The 20,094-nt window shown below is 41.8% G+C and overlaps 1 long non-coding RNA gene across 1 annotated transcript in view; it reads left to right on the forward strand.

Moving 5' to 3' along the window:
• The window catches only part of LOC124303490 (uncharacterized), a 31,392-nt gene extending 12,568 nt beyond the window's left edge, over positions 1-18,824 (forward strand). The window contains exons 2-4 of the long non-coding RNA XR_006907924.1: positions 2,122-2,229; positions 17,811-17,983; positions 18,099-18,824. This is a non-coding gene — a long non-coding RNA (uncharacterized LOC124303490). The remainder of the gene's footprint in view (positions 1-2,121; positions 2,230-17,810; positions 17,984-18,098) is intronic.
• Positions 18,825-20,094: the final 1,270 nt, after the last annotated feature.

Consider the following 20,094-nt stretch of genomic DNA (forward strand, 5'->3'; position numbering starts at 1 on the left):
TGATTCAATTCCGGGGAATTTTCGAGTTGCTTATTGCAAATCTGCAGTGCCAATGTCTCAAATTGTAAATATTCGATCCAATAGTGGTGGGACGAGGAGTAAAAGGAAATGGTATAAGATTCTATTGGGTTCGAATCTGGAAAATAGTTGTATAATCACCTGAAAATTTTTGTACGTCGTCACAGATGTCTTCCATTCTAAGTACAATACGAGCGTTGAATAAAAATTCTACGGAAAAATTTAGCTTCCAGTCAGAAAAAAAATTTAAAAATTCGTAACTACTACTCGGGCGAATTACACCTGATGCTAATATAGTACAAAATGTCTTTTGTAAGCCTCCTAGAAACGGTTTTCATACAAACTTGATCGAACTTAAATAAACTGCGAGCAATTTCTGATAAATTAAGATACCTACGAAGGTTTCGTATGGCTAAAATATTTCAAGAATGCTGCTGGAAGACGTAAGCCGTTAGCAAACTACTAATTTGGTAAAAGCTAGAAAAACGCGCTTACGTCATTGCTGTTTATTATATATCTGTAAAAAGTATTAGTTTTACTCGAATTGCCAAAAAAAATTATGAATAAAAATTGTCCAGTTTCAAAGATGTGCGTAGTTCTTGGATTCTAAAACACATTTCATTCCACCTGTTTCCTTTTTCATATTTCTTTTTTTTGTTAACATCTGGTGTTTAATCGTTTCCGCGTGTATATCGCGGCTATTAAGTACATGCATACCTATCAGGCGTAGCGACGGCGAGATACAGCCACCGCCTCGAATCATGGTTGAATAAATCTTCTCTAGGCTCAATTTATAATTCCTCTTATCTCTCGAGTGATCCGCCGGTGATTTAGTGCCACCAGATCTGACAGAATCCCACCTCTTGTCACCGGCAAATCTGCAAGGTATATTGCTGAGATGAGGAACTCGTGTCTATGAGCTATTTAGAAATACACGATAGAGCGAGTGTCACGTAGCGTGCTTGTCCGAACCACGCGAAGTCGACACAGGTAGGCGGATATATCCACTAAAGGTGTCACGATCCTCTATCATCCGCTTGCAAGTAGTTTGCGATGCGCGTGTTATACCTGTAACCGTGTAACGTACTGTACTCGTTGCATGCGGAATATCTCGCAGTTACGTACGTTGTGTACAATAAATTTGCGTAGGAACGAGCGTGTGCGCGCAATAATATGCAACGAAAATACGTACGATCATGCAAAGTGAAAAAAGTTATTTTCGGTCGATTGAAACGTGAGACATGCATCCTGCTGCTTGTAAGGCGCGATTCACGATGATACATCTGAACGTCTTTTGAGTAAACAATCGCTCGATTTGCACATGTTGATTATACACCTAACATCACGCAGCGATCGTTAAGCTGGAGGCGATCGGTCTGTCGGACTGAATTTTATAGAGGCGGGATTTCCCGACCCAGAGGACTCTGCCGTGATGACATCACCGAAAGCTGGGACCCGAGGATGGCGAAGAAACTGGACCCAAACCGGATGCTGAGATTCTCTCCGAGTCTACTTGATCGTCAGTGATTCTCAACCGAGTCGCGTTTCGATGCGCCCGCTTAGCCGCTTGATAACAGAATCGCATTATAATAACGTCCAAGTATTGATAATTGATGAATAAGATTTCCAATGACTTGAAATTCGATATTCGTGCAGCAAAGTTTATTTAGCCTTTTACGCCTTTTGTTCAGACGCGCTGATGTACGGAAATGCGATCATTGACGGTAGCTGCGCTAAAAGTACTCGGTTAGTGCCTTTCACTTCAAGATGAACGTCGACGGTAGCGGTTGTTATTTAAATTTGAAAATACACGACTATGCGCCAACACATTTGGTAGGTATACCTGCGTGGGACACGTCAGGACAACGCAATTTCCTTTTCCTTTTCCTAACGGAATTTCGTAAAATCTTTTCATTGTGCCAGTTCCGACAGGTATCTGCGACTGCTATAATGATTGGGAGATAACGTGGGAAAGTTCGACGAATAGACCTACTTATAAGAAGCGAATGAATATTGGTATTCAGTTACATAGAGAAGAAAAAAAATCTTTTCAAGTTAACAACAGCGGTATAAACGCAATAATAATTTTATTTTTTCTTTCAGGAGGAGTTCAACTGCCCGCGGCTAGAAAATATTTGGAGACTCAATAGACGTGATTAACGACGTACAAACAACAAACATATTCACGTATTTTCGACCTCGCAGTCTGTAGTGAGTATGGACATTTATTTCACAACCATCACGTTTCATAGATCTGCCCTTGATTGTCGATATAATATGTATAATATATCTGCTCGTATTTTACCGCGTTCCAAAAAATCGAAGATATCTTCTCTCTCGTGAGTCTGATAAGTTTGGCCAAACTCAGGCTGACAGAACAGCCAGTATTTCTGCTCGTAGAACATGAAAATTCGTGCGAATTGACTAGTCGGACAAAATTGAGCAAATAGTGCAACGTCGAATCGAACGCCCACGAAATGAATCTGACAGGCCTGCATACGAGGTGAAGCGACGTCTTTGGTGGGCGCGTCGCGTCGCGACGGCAGCTCTAACGCGGGATTAAGGTTAGAAGACGACCTTGGCCCAGTGACCAGAAGCATACCGGGCGTACAGACGTATTCGTATACGCATTATACACTGGTCAATATAATGTATCTGGCTGGCGCGGCGACGTGATGAAGAATTAAGTTTCGATCATTTTTACGAAATTCTAATCGAACATCGCCGGGTAATTCACTCTGAGCCTTTTAGCTGCAGTGCTGCAGTGCAGAAGTTGCACCAGCCTAGTGTGCCCTAGCTATATTCTTCTACCAATGATCTGTGTTTTAGATGTCATGCAAATTACAAAAATGTGATGCGTCTATATATCGTCACGCTCCTGGTTTTCCATTCGTCGATGGTGAAATGTCAGACTGTACAAGCGATGGCTGAATAATAAAATCATGTTATTATAACACGAATCTAATCGCGATGAGGTTGAATAATTATGGTACAGTAGTTTGAAAAATCCGAATTTAAAAGGTGTTCGATAGCTTTGCGCTCTGGCGAGTCATGGGAATAGAGAAAAATTAATTGTCGAGGTCAAGTCGAGTTGAGTATATCCGGAATAGAAACGGGGGTTGATTTTGACACAACCGCATGCTCGTGACTTAGTAAAAGACGCGACATATATTATCGAAATTCAACACCGTTCCACATGTTCTAAATTGTAACAGTTTGAATAAGCCGCCAAAGCAGTGACTACGGGACTCAGTAATGGGTAGGTCCGTAGGGGGGGGGGGGGGGGGGGGCTTCACCTAAGCGGTTATATGATATATGTATGATCAATCGATCGAGAAGTGTAAGCTATAGACGACGAATGAGCGGTCGATCGTTATCAGAGTGCGCTCTGAAAAAAGAAATCATAACGAACGAATTGATCAAATTGACAAAATGAAATAAAACGCGTACGGATAACATTTGAGATAACGAAGGAAAATTAGCAGCGACCCATCTTTTTACGGATTCCCGATAAAGGAAAACCACCTGGATATGGCGGACGAGGGGAGTCCAATTTGCCGGGCATGGAATTAGCGAGTGCAACTGAGAAAATGAAAACTGGAATTTGAAGCAAATCCCAAAAAGAAACACTTATGATAAGTTTTTATATTCTGACCTGTTCTATTTTTTTTTTTTGTAATTTTACGAGTATACCGTTTATGGAATTGTTATTGTCATAGATGTCCGCCGTGCCCATTTTATTTATACAATTTATTTATCATTTTCTTTCATATGTATACGCTTCTTTTATTCGGTTTTAGTTTATAGATGCATGTCATTAGGTGATACCGAACATCCGAAATTCCGTTTTAAATAAAAAAAAAAAAAAGAAAAAAACAATAAAAAAATAAATTGATAGCGGATGATTTTTGTTAATTACGAGAGGCTCCTCAGTTGGAGTTGAATCCTGGTCGGAGCAAACCGCGATAACGAAAAAGACCGTTACAAAATGAAAGGTCGAATCTGCGTGACAATATCGCGTAGATATTGCTTTACCTACCGCAATAATGTGACATTTGAAAACCACCTTCAGTTTCGCTTACTCTTCGAAAATGCATGCATACAGCGTAAAATTATGATTCAAACGAATAGCTTCTATTGCGTAATACGCGTCAGATGTTTTCTTCTTATAATTATGCATGTAAAAATACCTCTGGTCTCACTTGGCGCCAGTTAAACGAATTCGGTGGCCATGCATCGATCACCAATCTGAAAAGTATGTAATACGTGATCTTTTCGACAGTCGAATACGATAATCGGTAATCAATTATATCGTAAAAATAACCTATCGCAATTCATCGAAAGGTTTCTCGGCGAGCTATATGATACACGGTATAAGCCTCTGCCAATGGTTACCAGTAATGATCGCCATGTGCACCAAGGTTCGCCGAGGAATGCTTGACGAGCCGTGACATTCGACGTTCTCAAATTGCACAGTCCTAATTACTATGATCTACAAGTTCGAAGTCGCGCCGATACCAGTGTCCTGCAAATGCTCCCGTTCAACCTTCAAGTCACGAGGTCACTTCGGTGGTAATAAAATCAAACAGTGTCAGCCGATGACCCCGAGAATCTTTCCTCTGCAACGTTAATTGTTATTTACTGTACGAATTGCATTTGGAACGGAATTAGGAATCAGGCCAAATTAAAACGTGCCGATGGAAGTCGTGATAAAGCAGCCGCAGGAAGAAAAGCAACTCGGGCTTGTCTCTTTTTGTGCCAAACAAACACTCGGGAGTGTGGGGATCGCATTCGGTAGCAGAACTACCGTACAAAGAACAACATTTCAACATCTCGCGAGGCTCCGTTACGTATACGTGGCGATGCGCTTGTGTGAATAATTGGTGCAATATACATACACGTTTATTATACAGTCGCGATGAATTATTGCCGGAGAATACTCGGGCAGCTCATCGAGATCCTGGAGTGTGGGCGGAGAAGAGGACGTCGATTATACGCCTCTTCGCTCTCCTCTTCATGTAGGCTGTAAATCCTAACTCAAGCACCTCGTGCACCACGAAGAGTCGGTAGGTAGGTACCTATATGCCCGTATATTCGAACCTCGCGTGTTATCCGGGTAAGTTCGATTCGCCTGCAGGTAGTTAGTTACAGGTTATATACACTCGCGGTATCAGATTTACGATTTTCTCGTCGCCTCCACAAGCCTAGCATTCTATAATTGCCTATTTCAAAGCGTAAAGTACGACGCCGATTAGAGCTAATGATTTACAATTAGTCGAACAATCGATCGCGGATTAATTTCACTAGCAACGAGGCAGATAATTACCATGTGTGTGTATAATGTACGATCATTCAATTTAACGCACTGTACCTCAGATATTCATCAAAAAAGGTGCGAAATATTTACCGTCTATACTTTATACATTATAGTAGAAAGTGTTCATCTTTTAATTTTGTTTTGTTTCAAAAATCAGTTGCGTTAACGAATATTTATGTACTGCTGTCTGACATTAAGCTTGTCTTTTTTTCTTTTTCTTTTTTTTTTTAAATTTGTTCTCATTTATTTTCAACGAAAGTGGTATTAGTGCCGATCAAAATTCCTGTACAACGTATATTAAAGCGGCTTGCCAGAAAAAAAAACTGAGCGTTCGTGGTCTGGAAATAATCAACTTCAAGACATAATTTTCGATTGTCAAGTCGAAATTATACTGCTGCACGGTATAAGTTTGTACCGAACTGTTATAACGATCCAGCATTAATAATATCTTCGTAGTCTTTTCGTTTGCGAGATCTCGAAGCCTTTTGATTCAGGCGTATACACATAGGTGTATACACATGTGCATAATATATAAATGAGAAAAAAGACAAGCAAGTTCCGTTTGACTTTCTTGCTCTCGAAAGAGAAGGCGAACCCCATTAAATGGATCCGCCGTAACGAAACCCGTATAGAATGCGTATAAATGTATATGACAGAGCTGCTGAGTAACCGACATCCCAGGCATCGGAATTTATCGGCACAGTGTGTTGCAGATAAGCGATACATGGCCGGACAATTACAACCATGCAGTTAGAAAATCGGACCAGGTTGGTCCATGGTGGCCAGCTACAATAAGCCATAACAGGGGTTTCGAACTACGCAAAGTACCTCGTGGTTGTCGTCGCTAGAAATTCTTTCTCCGTATGATCGCTGTTGTTCGATCGTTGGCTTTCTAGCCCGGCGGTGAGAGGTGTGAGGTAGAAGGTGGTTGATTCGTTGGTTGGTTGGTTATATCCCAAGTGTATTGAACATAGAGACGTATAGCCTGAGAGGCACGTACTAGATGCTGGATCACGATCACCACCGCACGCCATTTTCATTCTGTACTATTTTTCTTTCTTATTTTCTTTTTTTTTTTTCTTCTTCTTCTATATTCATATATAACACAGTTGCCAGGCATATATACTCGCAATAGCAAGGCTGTCAAGTTCACTGAGCCCGGGGGGCAAGCGTGCGGAGAAATTCTGCTCGCCTTGAGATGAAGCGATGCCGAGAAAGAAAGAAAGAAAGAAATAAAATAACGAAAAAGAAAACACAAAAAAACAAAATGGTGCGGAAAGAGAAAAAAGATACGCGAGTGGTGCTACGGATTTCATGAAAACCAGTTACGCTTCAAATTGAGCCTATCAACTCTCGTCGGTCTATGAATGGCCATTGTATAATTTAAATCACTATATCATTCGGACTTGGCAGATCGGCCCGTGATCTTTTCTATTCCAGCTTGAAGATCGCGTTGCCATGTATGTGTTAATAGTCGAAGTAGACCGAAGTAGACGAAGAAAAGAAGACGAAGAATATGAAGAGGAGACTCAATATATATAAAAAAAAAAAGAAGAAAATACATTCAATTATACATCCTTGTGGGACAAACATCACCAGCGACAAAAACAACCAGTCTTGCTAATCCTGTTCTCGCAATTATATTATCCTGCATGTTTGCCAGCGTTTTCGAACCGGAGGTACGCGCCGCGAGCTGCAGCAGCTCTCGTATAGTAAGCGATCGTAAGAATGATAGTAAATCATTGTTGAAGAGCCATACGTAGGTACGCGCGATGTTTCATTACGGTGAATTTACGCTTACGGACATATACACGTAAATATATGGATACGTGTGGATATGCATATGCGGGGTTATCCCACTGTTAAAAGGTGTCCGGTTATTTGCCGGTTAATGTAACGTTTTTTTCTAATCAATTGAACGGGTCATCGTAGCTTTTTATCCTTTTTTTGTTGCCGCTAGTCAAATTGACGATCCGGAATCAAGACCAAGCCCTCATGATCGTTTACCGTTTGGAGGAGCGATCACTAGCCGATTCAAATACAATCGCGGTTTAGTGATAAAAAAAAAAAAAAAAAAATAGAAATAAAAATCTTGTGAGCATCCATTTTCCCCATTAGCCGTATCATTAACATCCTATTAAAAGAATTCAGGTAGGCCGAAACGGGCTTAATTTAAACTAATGAGCGAATACCGATATAGCCGTAATCTACTCTGGCTATAATTTTTCGACGACGCGGCGACGTCACGGCCAAGCTTGCCTGATAAGGCTGCAGAAACAGATGAAACCAATGGATTAGCGGACTGTGCGAAATGTCAGAGCTGCGCGACGAAAAAAGGTTGCCAATAAAATTTGTAAATCGCAAATTGAGCGACGAGGCTGTTACAGGTGTTTAATTCTACATACAGTCAGGAAGATATACGAAAAATGACCAGCTCATTGATATTCGTCGAATCTCGAATGCAACAAAAGACTAGGAAGTGCGAGGAGGAAGGTTTGATTGACTGGAAATCTTGGAGGGGAACGGACACACTTCAGTCAAGGAATCGTGCGAGAGGAAACGTAATGAGAAGAATATAGCAATTATGTATATTATGTGAAGCGAATGGCGACGGGACGTAGGTGTCACTGACGTCATGAGAAATTAGCGAAACAAATGAATGAAGTGAGATCCCATATCGGCAAAATCTTTCGTTTTTCCCCCCATTATTATTACCATTCTTTTTTTCTCATCCATTGAAATCAATACTCGGTGAATAGCGATACGAATCATCGGGACGGCTATTATTTGCATATTACGATTCCACTTTACTCGTCAAAGCGTAACCAACCGCTGGCTCGTTATATCAGTCGAGAGCTAGTCGACATTAATTGGGATTGGCCGGTGTGAACGAGGCGTGAGGAAAATAAAAGAAACATTGTTGAAAGAGAGTCTTTGAATTTTTTTTTTCTATTCACAAATCGCTAAACTATCGAATCGAGCAAACAAAAAAGAAAACAACAACCTTTTCAGGCCATAAAAACGTTCCTCGCGTGTTCAATGCGATTATTAAACCACCTTTTACAAATTTCCTAAAAATTCGCTTGTAGCGTGAGGATGTAACACGGTGGTTAACATTTTGTTAAACACACGAAAGACATCCACGATCCTTACAGCAAAATGTTTCGCAGGCGCGCCGGCTGAATAAAAATTGAATTTCGTTGAAACTGTTTGTGAAAATAACGAAGAATCGTACGGACTTTTGCGTTCATGTGTGAACATACCAAAGTTACATAAATAGACGCTCATACGTCGCTGCGTACGGACACTGGGTGTGGGAAGCGTAACTTCCTGCAACAACAATCGTTAATTACTGTCGTACACTGGATGGTGTTCGTCATGTTTGCCCGAGGTGGTATTCGCGTTACCGAGAGATTTCAGTGTCAAGATTGGGCAAGATGGCATTTGGTCTTGCACACGCGTCATTAAGTTTCACGAGCTGCTCGGCTGGCGGGTCTCTCGCTCGATTCCTTCCCGAAGGTTCCGCCCGAAGATCGTAGCCTTCTTTGCATCGGATAGGTGGCGAAACCTTTCCGATTAAACACAGCTTACGCATCCCGACAAGGACCAAGTCATACATACCAAGCTGCGTCCTGGGAATTGATTGAACCGCCTGATTACCCCATTAAAGAATCCCGTTCCGCCAACTCGGCTGCCAGCTTCTTCGGCCTTTCATGATCGTCTCGAAATTTTTCGGCATCCGCGATCCGTCCAAGGTCGGAACCATTTATCTACGTGGGAATGCGTTAGCATTTTGGCATATAATACCGCGGAATTGGATAAAATTAAATCATTCGAAGCCCGGAGGGTAAATTTATATCCGAGCACAACGACCCGCGGATATACGATTACTATACCACGGTTTTTTTCATTAATAAAAATTTCTTATTAACGATCACGATCACGACGAATGACAGTTAGTGCGATTAGTCAACTCGCCTCGCTAATTAATGTGACATCGAATCTTGTTCAATCGGTGAATATTCCACACACAAATCTCGTCTGTATGCCAAGGAAATGGAAAAAAAGTCGATCTCCACACAGGATGCTCAGTCTTTTGATTCCAGTACAAGGTTGAGGCGAGTCTTCCTCGTTATCTCGGACCGCTTTAAATCCGTGCACACGAGGTTTACCTTGCACGTCAAACTATTTCACATGACATTTCATTCTAAGTACCCCCAGGTGATTCATCAGCTTCCGTGTCTTCTCTTGGACCGCCCAGAACGTGTATACGTGTAGGCTGTTTGTCAGAGAGTGGACAAATTATAAGGTACCTAAAAAGTAAAACTGCGCGCATCGTACAAGGTCATCCCGATTATTCTACGCGATCAACATTTATTGGCGGGGTCTACGGGGTTGCCGGAAGATTTACTCTGCGTTCAGGTCTCGTTAATTCGACAATTTCGGATCACCTAATGTTTGAAGTCACGCATTTCTTCCTCTTCAAACTATATTTGGAAAAGAGACAGTTGATCTTCAATTACACAATGATCTGCAACCGAATGCTGAGGAGGAACCTCGGTATCCGTACAGCCTCGCTACCGAAGAATGCGTGTCTTGATCGCGCCCACGATCGCTCGAGAAATAGTGTCTCTTTCGCATTGTTCACAGATTTCGTAATCGATGTTACGGGAGAGGAGGTGATGATAAATTTTAAAGTCAGGCGCCGTAGTTTTTTTCTTCTCTTCGGTCTTTTTGCACCTATTTGTTATTTACTTTCATCTCTTACAGTTTGGTATAATACGCATGCTTTTTTTAAAAATTATCTCAGCCGCCCCCGCGTATCTTCGCATCGTCCGACATCCATATATCGCTGAATGCTGTTCGTCTTCACCTCGGACGTAGCTACGTGCTTGATATACATATATTTTGCCGACACGCGAGATATCATCGCACACCGCATACCGCCAGAATGCGGATGAGATTTTTGTGCGGCACGAATTAATTATAGAGGGGATACCTTATTGCGACCGTTTACGGAGAAGAACGCACGTTTTAATCGATTGGAATCTTCTATTGCCTTGAGCTAAGGATTTCAGCAACATCTTTATCTCATTTTTTTTCTCCTTCTTATTATTATCACATTTTTTTCCCTCGACTCATTATACGTGTCCCAGAGCCAAGTGCTATCTCAGGCGGCACAGCTAGAGGTGTGCCTTTTGAACAATGACTAGGTTATTTCGTCGAGCTGTTTACCATAACAGGAGCGGGTATTTTTTTTAATATTTCCGCATTAGTTTTGTATACGCTCAAACCTAACGCGCACACGCGCATATTATGGTCATTCGCGCTAACGAATCTAGCTATAAACGAAGATCAGGGTGCGTATACGGTTGAGAAATTTTCAGATTGATAATAATTGTGCTCTCGTCGAAGAATAACAGATGAAAGATGAGCCAGTTTTGTATCATCGTTAGAAAATTCAAGGAATAAATATCTGCGTGGCTGAAATTCCCATCGTGAACAAGAGGATATGACCAAGCCCATTACATACTCGACGTTCCCGCGATACTCTGTGGATTTTTCTTCTCGTTTTTGCCGTTTGTAAATAGATGTACGGTCAGAGTGTGAAAAATTACAGGAAATACGATAGTAATTTAATGCTCAGTTTACAGGAATCGTATCGTTACATGCACGCAGTTTGAACACTTTTGTCTAAAACTGTCGGTTCCAACTCTCCAAAAACCACTGGCATTTAATTTATTTGCTACTTTTTGGTTTGGTTCGTAACTTCGCGAAACCGAATCGCGATGTCGATGAGCCAGCTGTAACGGGGATATTGTTCATTACATAGTTGCCGATAGCTGCAGCTATGGGTTTCCCATGATTCCCATGAGCGTACGTTTTATTTTTAAATTCGATTAACCCGTCAATTTGAATAACCTTCGAAAACTATTTTTTCCTACTTTTAATGCAATTCAGAAGATTAAGGCTGTCAAACCACTCGTTTTGTCTTATACCGGAAATCCGTAATGCGGGTAGAGCGATTGTTTTCCTATTCGAAGCGCAACGCGGGAAAGATCCACCATTAGTTTATAATTTTGACATTCCCGGTATAAGCTGGATTTCACTTTTCATCTACCTAATACTTTTTACAACCACATGACGAATGACGATTGAATTTGGGTTAATTCGTCGTTTCATTCTTCATATCTTTGAACGTCTAAAATTGATCTTATATAGCAGGTATACTACACAAGTAGCGAGCGAAAGTTTATAACTTACGTATGGGTCCACATAATAATGTAGAAGGTAAATGAGCGACGAAGAGTCGATTCGCTTTGATAGACGCGATTGGATTTAGAGGCGTAAAATAAAATGAGGAATGTGGTATGTTTAAAAAATTTATTCTCTGTTTTCGAGATCTGACGCGAGTAATAAAGACCTACAAGTTTTGCAATTTTACAGCCTTTAATTTACGAAAGATCACTTCTTACAGCTAGAGACTTTCATATACGCGGCGTATAACGTATAGTATTATGTAGTTTATGACGTAGGAAAAAATGAAACGAAGAAAACATAAAGAGCTAAAAAAAAGCATACGAAGATTTAACACTTCGTCGAACCGGAAGCTTTTATACTCGTGCCTTTTTTGCATCAAAACATGGAGTAATTTTCTCTCTTTCTTTCTCCTCTTTCTCTTTCCTTCGCCTATAGTTAATCGATATATGATTATAATTATCCGGAGATTTATACGACAAGAAATTTGTACACCGTGAAACTGCGCTGCGCACGGACTTGGTTCGAGTTGTGAGCAGGCGGCTCCGTAAGGGATCCGAGTGAAAGAGCTGATTGTGAGCGGATTGGTAGGGACTCGGCGGACACGAGTAAAAGTTTGGTTCAAAGGTGGCTGCCAGCTCAGCGAAGAATTTGGTGGCTGTTATATGTTATGTTGCAACTAAACGAACCCGAGACTCATATTTCATTCTGTATAACCGCGGAGCGCTCGATCCTTGCCGAACTTGCTCGATCCTCGTCCAACTTCGCTGCATGATCTTTCCCGGACTTTCCTAAAGGCGGACAAGAATTTCGCGGCCTTTATAATACGCTGTGTGGCAACTGACAGCCAAAGCCGGGGATCAAGTCTCATATTTCATTCCGCAGGAGGAGAGACGACCCTGGCTGGCATCAGGGGCTCAGTCCCCAAATTGTTCCTCGTGAACTTTTGTCAACTCGAAAAATTTCTATGTAGCTGTAAATGCCGGCGTTTTCTGCAATTTCTCTCGCATATCTTCAACCGCGCTCAGTTTAACCGGATGTTCCGTACGTCGGACGTGAGTAAGTTGTTTGAACTTGACCAGTGCCTTGGCACATATATTAGCGATTGGATTTTGATTTATTGTCCGAGTTACCTAGCGGAGAAAATTTTTTAATTGGTTACTTACAGTTGCGTACGTACGCAAGTATAATATTTCGTTTCCTATTTCAGGTCACGGATTGACACTGGCCAAACTATTTCCAGTCACTCAAAATTACCCAGTTTATACCTACAAGCCTGTATTTTTCTCACTTATTCTCCTTCGTCATTCGGACCTGATGCATCTGCGTAAAAGAGAATAAGAAAAAAAAAAGAAAAGTCAGTGGAACCATAACCATGAATTCCATCAGCTTGAATCGTCGGAACCCTTTGAAAAATCGTCTCCCGCGAAGGAAAGATCATTAATTCTCGGCTCGAAATATCTTTCTGTCGAAATTAAGCAAGAGTCGTCGGTCGGTCAGTTGATCACTGGATTCGTTGATTGTGATACCAATAAGAGGTCCTCTGCAAATGCAAATGGAAATTTACAAATTCGCCGACATCAGTGGAGTTTTCGGACTTTGAAATTCAAGGTGCCTGATGGACGGGTATCGACTCAATGTTTTAAAACAACTATTTTGAGTGATGCCGTTCTCCGCCCACTTCTCGATTTACACCCGGCTGATTTTTCCAAAGATCCTTTGGCTTTCATCTAAGCTAATGGTGAGCGTTCGACACCGCCTGATACCATTTCGAACTGAAAGTAAAATCTCAAGTGACATGACCAATTTGAAAAGGCGATATGTTACGAACAGCTATAATTTAGCGTGGCGTGATTTATCGATTGACCCACATCCCGAGGTACGAAACTTGCCGAAGCATCCCATATGAAGTATACATCGTATTGTTTGCGAGTGAGTCAGTATTCGGTGAATTCCCGAATAATTCTGAGTTCTTCGCTTTTTGCTATGCTACTTTTTATTCACGACGCGGCACACAAATGGCATCGACGCCATGTCGTACATGTAGCTCAAATTGAGGCAGGTACGACCGTAGGTGTAAGAATCCCATCCCACCTATTCATTCGGGTGAGGGTCAAAATCCCGAAAGACTAAAAAGTCGACTGGTCGAAAACCCGAAACGTTCGAGACATGAATTTTAAAATAACGAACGATCAGAGTACCGGAATTGGGATTTTCCACAAATCACCCAGTAGAATAATTCTTTTCTCGAAAGGTCATTCAACTGAACGGTCTTTTATCCCCAAATTTTCAGAACAGTCTGCATTCTGAATGAACAAAGCACAGAATATGAAGATATAGAAAGATGAGAGTTACGAAATTAAAAATTGAGAGCGGCTAATACTTCGAACAGCTAAAAAAACAAAAAAATTATCTGTCGACAATGAAAGTTCTGAAGGAGCAAAATTTCGATTCGCTGAATGCAAAAGGACCAGAATCCCTAAAGATCGAAATACCGAATCTCGCGAATATTCTGTCTTGGTGGGTTTTGGGATTTTCACCTTTCGAGTCTTTGGTTAGTCGTTATCGATAAATTCGGATACGTAAATTTCTCGAAAAAGGAACGAGTCTGACATTCGAAAAATCAACTTTTTGACTGTTTTGAATTTTCGCAACTCAATATTTTTCCCATCGTAATCTTGCCCATTCTCAAAAAAAGTGTCGGTTTAAATTTATTTATACATTCTGGCGTTCTCATTTTTTATTTTTCTCCGCGACGACTTTTCGTATTTATGGTTTTCCTAGTTTTTTACGTGTCGGTAATTTGACTTTCGGTATTTCCTCAAGTTTTTGGCCTTGCGCATTTTTGCACCCCACCCATTCACTCCTACCTCTCGCGATGCTTCAGATGCCGAAGATGCGCCCGGAGGCAAGGCTGTTCGAGGTTGCGCACCGCACCGTTCCGTTCCGTTCCGTTCCATCCCGTTCCGTTATCGCATCGCCTGCATATTATCATGTGAAACACGAATCTACGTGCATAATTTAACAGGCGTACAGGTATATTGCGATCACACATGTGCATGCGTCTCGTGCAAAATAAGATAATATATAGGCAGATGAAATTTATTTATTCCCCGGAGCTGCGTCGGGTAATGTAAATACTAATGAAATGCTTTTATTTTTTGCTCCACCACAGGGAGAAAGAGAGAGAGATAAAGAGAAAAAACGTAGCAATTAATTCCCCGCTAAGAAGTCCAGTACTCGGGCAACGCGAGGCAACAAGCACCTACCAGCACACCGCGCTGAAACGGAATGCAAAAAGATGGGTAGAAATAGGCGCTCGGTAGTTGCTATGAGGAATTTTTAATTCGGCTTTGCAAGGGACGAACGAATAATTTTATAGCGCAGGGTAATGAATATTTTTATACTATCCAGTTAATGAGAAACCTGGGGGCTTGTACCTTTTAATATTATGATCTTATATCCGCCTAAACCTGTTCTTTGCGTGCAAATATAATCGGAACACGTCCTGCGACATTTTCCATCCATTGGAGGCTCGGTGAAAATGAAATCGCTCAGTTTTAGTCGTCAGAAATTTTCAATCGGCTGCAAAAACTAATTACTCAAGTATTTCTAATTAATTCATGTCTTCTCAAGTAGTCGAACAAATTAGGTAACATAATCAATTATTCGGACGATTTCCTTTTCAGAATTGTCTTTTGGGATTTCATTAATCCAAGGCACAACTTCATGCAGAGTGAAAATATTTCATAAAAAAATAAAAATATAAGATTGCCGACCTTGAATGTCTCCGACTACCTACTCAAGTTTTAGAAATTCGGTGCAAGATTTGCGTTGATTTGTATTCATATCGATTAAAGCTTACCGCTACGTGTCGACCTTACGTAGAGAATTGTACCGACTCAAATGAATTATTCAAACTCTGTTAGCCTATCCTGTTGTTAAATGGTCAACACCGTTTTATTTCCAAGTGCAGCTACTTGTTTCCAGCTACCCGATCATTCAATCGATTATCATTGAAATTGCAAGCTCGTATCATCGTACCGCAATGTTTCCGACCTTGAATCACTCCAAACGGTGAGCTTTGCGGAGAGTAACGACATTAGCAAGTTTCTCGTCTGGGTGTATACTGAAATAACGACTAACTAACGGCGGAGATAAAGAGATTAGAGTGGTGTAGAGAAATGAGAACGGAGTGACGTGGATAGTTTGGCTTTAAGGTTTTCCCAAGATGAATCGCCCTGTAAGTGCACATTAACTGTAGGTGCTCTCACCTGTTACGTATTGTGTAGGAGGCGTAAGTTAATCCGGGTATTACTATAGCACCCGTTACGATCATGCCTATAATAATGTGACAACGAAGAAGAGATAGCCGCCCGCGGAGAAAGCGGTCACGAGATGGTCAACTTGCTGTGTTCTCCGAACAAAACGCGTCCATAGTAGATTTTGACTCGAACGCGATTTCGCGATATCATTTCAGTCGGGCTGGGAAGAGCCGAGCGATCGTGATACCTAATACCACAAAATTTGTCCGAGGATTATAATGGGCAAAAGTGTCGGGTGGAATTGATTATCTGACATTTGAACTGCATATCGCCGCGTTTCGTTGCCTCGCCATTCCTCGTCTAATACGTTTAAGAACGCCTCTCGTACCTTATTACACGTATATACGGCAGATATACCTAGGTACGTTATACACCTCTTCTCGTGGGAGTGACGCATTCGTAAAAGCGAATATATTTCAACCATCATTTTCTCGGGTCAAAGTTTAATATCATAATTTCTCCTTAGCCAGTCATCATTCTCTGTCAATCGTTGGCTAATGATTCCATTATCAGTCGTTGATTCGACACGAAGAAAGCCGATGACTGACACGCCGGCCAAACCGAGGGGGTCCTTAAGCCTGTTTCACACTCTCCAATTCCGATCTCTGAATGTCTATATGGTGTTGGCGTTTTTTTTCATCCTTTTCCGATTCCTGTATTCGGTCTTAATTGATTCCGACGTATTTTAAGTACAATTAGTCAACTGACAAAGCGCGCAGCGGCGCATTACGTTAGCCTCATGCTAATTGTGCAGGGCTTTGAAAAACACAAGTAACACTTGGCGGTATCAGGTTTCGATTGAGCAAAGACGTTTCGATGGTGCAAGAAACAATGAATTGCTGCCTACCTCTATACATATATCTCTGTATGACGAGCTTCAGAGGAGCTTGAAATTTGAATGCCGGCGTAGGTATGCATAGATGGGTGTGTGGGTATAATGCACACGGGGGGATATTATAATAAGCGCAGACCGTAATAAGTGAACAATTTTATCTCCGAATGTATCTCCGAATGTAATTTCACGCTTGAGTTTCATGTACAATAAATCTGGCTGCCATCTGATGGCTAATGATCGTGTCATTCTATCGCCTGTCGATCTGAGAATACCTAATTCGTCTTTGGTGAAATTGCGCTGTGAGTGAGCTCACTTGCTGGTTTAGATCTGAGATTTTATCGAAATTAGAGAAATTAGAGCTCGTTGAATAATTTGCAATCGCGCCACCGGATGTATCTGACACTTTGAGTGCTTTGTGAGGAATTTTTCAATGACGCGGTAGCCGCGCAATTTCAAGCTATTCCATTTCAATTCGGACATTATGCTATTGAGTATTGTGTCGTAAATGAAACTGCATCGTATTATTTCGATGTAACCTATTACCCATTCGCTGCTGTATCATCCCGTCACCGTAAAGAGCATAAATGTGGATTGCCCAACGCTGCTGTTTTTCTAAACACTGAATCACTTTATGTTTGTTTACCAAAATCACCCTCAAGAATGCGATGAAATTAAAAGTTGAATACCCGAGAGCGATTTCATCAAGCGTATAATTAAAAAAAAAAAAATATGATATATGATATACTAATTTGAAATTGGTCGATGCGATTAATGAGGAATCGAACGAAGCCAGGGATATACGAAGGTGTGCCCGCGCCGTCAAACTGCCTTGCGCAATCGTACAATTTTCGGTTGTTCCAATCAATTTACACTCCTTCGGCATACGCACTACGCTACTATGCTCCATCCACGTGAAATAACAGTCATCACAGTCACGCGTGCGCTTCGTCACGACGTATATCCACGTATTTGCTTAGGTACACCGGTGTAAATGGTTCCTTGACGTTCATGGATTGCACAACTCTAGCCGAAATCATAAAGATACGAAATGTTGCAGAGGTCAAGAATCACCAAACCTCTACCCTCTAACGGCAGGTCCCAATCCTCTGTTTCCAGTTGTTCTGCAGGAAGGCATGATGCAACCAGCATTCAAGCTGACATGGAATTGATTCTTCCGTTAATCCGTGGAGACCCAACGTTCGTGAATGCTGACAACAATCTGGATTCAAGGTATGAAACTATTGCAGATATTACGTCTGCGATGAGTCGTCCGACTGCCACAGACACCGCGATTGCAGTCGCAATGAAATCCAGATTATTATGAATGAGTAGGATGTTTATTAAGAATTGCAGAAATATCCCGCCGGATGTTGTGAGCGAGCGCGAGCGAGGGACAAAGGCAATTTATAATGTGGTTAAGGTGAATGCTCGTAACTGGTTCAGGAGTACCGTCGTATCCTGATGCTGCGTCATGGAGTAAAAGTGTACGGACGCCAACCTACGAGTAAACTCATCGAGGGTATTGGTTCTCACTGGTATAATGCCACGCGGGTTGCGACATCTATAAAACTGATGAATTCGACCCCAGTAACCGTTACCTGAAGGTCGTATCCGAATCTTGCCAGGTCTAAATCCCTGTCGCACGTATACCTGTAGTGTCGTCGTACAAGTCGTTAGCGCTTGCACTTTCTACACTGAAAGCAAAAGTGTATTTTGGTGTCCAATTAACCGGTCTACCATCGAGAAAATGATTCTTCTCTTTTGACGAAACGATCATTCGCATCTTAATTCGTGGAATTCCAGAAGGTTTTGAAAATAAATTCGTTGACTAAAACTTTCTTGAACATATCCAATTCGTGCAAGCGGTGTCGGAAGATTCGTTCTTTGTCTCAAACTACTGCAGCAGTCGAGGAACGGCGGTCAACCTGTAACTGAGTCAAGCGTGCTTAAAATTACTCATCAAAAGTCCTTGCAGCAAATTTCTTGCCAGTGGCATCATTGAATTCGTGTCACCAAGGACTTTTGTCACACATTTCGATGGAACAATCATTAGCGATAGATTTCTGTAAAGTCTTGGAGATGCATGACTAAGGCTAGTGCTTAGAAAATCGTTGTTATACGTATACGTAATGAAAATTGCAACTTGGCATAGAGTGGTTTATAATCTGGCTATTAAAGCCGATTGCCAAACTCCGCATCAGAAATGTCGACTCACGCATACCGCATATCGCATTCGTGTAGAGAAAATCATTTCTCTTTCAGGTTTGAGAAATTTTAGCTTCGCTAGAGTTACTCGAATTTCAGTGCGTGGTGCAAGATATTATTTCCTATAAAGACCTGGACCATTGGTTTACCGGAATCATGTTGGGAAAGGTCAAAGTCCCGAATGCCGCGGGCAGCCGGAGCTGGGTGCAGCAGAAGAAAGAAAGAAGACGTCTTCCTTTTATGCGCAGACGTGATATCGTCGCATCGGTGAACATCATTTCATTTCCCCAGGTATACGTTTTGATCGCCGTAAATTGTTAAATCCCCCATAAAACCCAGAGATTAAACCAAAATTTACACGAATCTCAACCGTTCCAACGGCATTATATGGCGACCATTCATTATCACTTGCCGACAACGAGTTGAAAAAAACCTGCACTCTTTTGCGTCGGGAAGCGGAATCCGGTATCAGCAGGAATCGTATAAATCTGGATGAGTTCTCCGTGGGGACAAAGAGAAATTGAAAGAACTAAATGAATAAGTAAAAAATGTAAAATAACGAAAGAAAAAATTCGCTAACGAATCGCGGCACTTATTATTTGCATACAGTATTCGAGATTGCGATTCGTGCAGTCGGTGTCTGGAATACGGTAAGACGAGCGTTGTTTGGACGCACGAGTAAAGAGAATTGGGACGAAACGAAGAGGAGAAAAAAGGAAACAAGCCTCCTGTAAGAGCAACGACAAGCTGAGTCTGCATAGGTATGCGGCACGTCCTCCGCTGTTGTTACCGGATCCTCTTCGGCGACGGAATATGTTGTTGTGACATTGTCATTAGGCATTCAACGGTCAACTCCGAACGCTCATCGAGACGAGGTTCGTTTCAATATGCATGCATGTATATTCACATTCTAAATACTCCCCGCACCCTCCGGCTCTTGGCTATGACATCACGTGACGTCATCAATCGTGATTCAGAGAACGAAGCAGGGACTCCGGATGGCGAGTTACGCCTGTACGTGGGTCTCCCCGAAGGTTCCTGCGATCGACGCTACCATTCCGTTCATGGTCCAGGTACCATTATTCCGTCCCACGCAAAACGACAGCGAGTCGCCAGCATCGTCGGCGGAGCTGCGT

This window comes from Neodiprion virginianus, chromosome 4 (genome assembly GCF_021901495.1).
Source record: "Neodiprion virginianus isolate iyNeoVirg1 chromosome 4, iyNeoVirg1.1, whole genome shotgun sequence".
NCBI lineage: Eukaryota > Metazoa > Arthropoda > Insecta > Hymenoptera > Diprionidae > Neodiprion > Neodiprion virginianus.